Genomic DNA, 1,928 nt, shown 5'->3' with positions numbered 1-1,928 from the left:
CTCTCTCTCTCTCTCTCTCTCTCTCTCTCTCTCTCTCTCTCTCTCTCTCTCTCTCTCTCTCTCTCTCTCCTTCCTACACCTTGCAAAAGGATTTTCAGCCTTATGCTGCATGGGGATTCTGAAGCAGAGCTGCTGAATGTACTGGTGAAATTCAACTTCAACATCACTGTGTTGAGTGAAGAAAGGATACATTATGATCTTAACTGCCTAATGTTTCTCCTTTCTTTTCTCTCTTTTTACTTTTGAAGCTGTCTCACTCAGTTGCCTAAACTGACCTAGAACTCATCACTATGTAGCCCAGACTGGCCTCAGACTTGAGACAATCCTCATGTCTCCACCTCTCTAGGACTGACAGGCTCAGCCATCCTGTCAACTGATTTACTTGCAGTTTCGTAGCACACAATAGATGGTGTTACCTAGAGGAGCTTACTTGGACAGATAGAGCCAGCACCAAGACATTCCTGGGAATGAGGAAACATCACCTTCATGATTCGTTTTTGAATAGGAAAATGTACTATGATTTGAATGTGAACTGTCCCCTGTGGGATCATATGTTCATACCTTTGGTCCCTAGCTGGTGCTCCTATTTAAAATGATTATGGACCCTTAGAAAGTGAAGCCTTGCTGGAGGGGGTAGGCAGGCCTTGGGGTTTACAGCTGGGCTCTATTTCCTGTCTCTGGAGACATGGCTCATCCCAGACACATGCTTTACCACCTTGAACTCTGCCTTTCCAACCTCTGTGGGCTGAACCTCCTCTAACTCTTGAAGCAGTGACAAACCTCTCATCTCATAGTTACAGAGAAACAAAATACAGAAAGCCTCACAAAAGGCTTCCAGGCTCTCTATAATTTTAGGTCCAGTTGGATGTTAGGAGCATGAGTATCTAGCAAATCTCTTTAATCCTTTCTGTATGACTGGAAATACTAATTTAGAAAATAACTTTCTAATATTAGCAACCCAATGTTGACATCCGGTTCATTTGTCTCTTAGTTTATGTTGTTTCCATTCTTGTCATCAAGATGTGGTGATACACACTTGTATGTATGACATGACCGGAGGATCACAGATTAGAGGCCAGCACAGACTACATAAAAATACCTTGCCTTGCCAGGCAGTAGTGGTGCACACCTTTAATCCCAGCACTTGGGAGGCAGAGGCAGGCAGATTTCTGAGTTCCAGAGTTCGAGGCCAGCCTGGTCTACAGAGTGAGTTCCAGGACAGCTAGAGCTACACAGAGAAACCCTGTCTCGAAAAACCAAAACAACAACAACAAACAAAACAAAACCTTGCCTTGAAAATAAACAATTAGCCTGGAAATAGTAACACACTCCTTTGATCCCAGCACTCGGGAGACAGAGGCAGGTGGATCTCTGAATTTGAAGCCATTCTGGTCTACAGAAGGAGTCTCAGGACAACCAGGGCTACACAAACCCTATCTTGAAAAACAAAACAAACAAACAAACAAAAACAAAAAAGAAAGAAAGAAATCAAATGGACTTAGTGAAGGTTGACCCTGTGACTTAACTAAAGCCTATCAAATACTATACTTTGAATAGATACATTGTATCATATGTCCTCTATATCAACAAAGCCATTTTGTTAAAGGTGTAGCAAAAAGGTGACAGGAGAGGATATGAGCAGAAGTGGGTAAAAATGTGTCAGTATAAGACCTAAGCTACTGAGTCTGTGTGAGAAAGCAACAACAGTGCTGGGGGCAGGAAGCTGCAGCCAGGCAAGGAAGGCTGGGAGCTTCAGCAGGTAGGAAGTTGACCTAGAAGCTGTGGAAAACATGAAAATAGGGCTTTAAGGGATAGGTCTGAGTGGAAAGGGTAAGTTAGAGACCAGAAAGAAGCTGGAGTTCTCTCTCTCTCTCTCTCTCTCTCTCTCTCTCTCTCTCTCTCTCTCTCCTCTCTCTCTCTCCTCTCTC

Source organism: Grammomys surdaster, unplaced genomic scaffold (assembly GCF_004785775.1).
Source record: "Grammomys surdaster isolate TR1022 unplaced genomic scaffold, NIH_TR_1.0 66, whole genome shotgun sequence".
Classification (NCBI taxonomy): Eukaryota; Metazoa; Chordata; class Mammalia; order Rodentia; family Muridae; genus Grammomys; species Grammomys surdaster.
Note: the sequence above shows the minus strand (reverse complement) of the source record.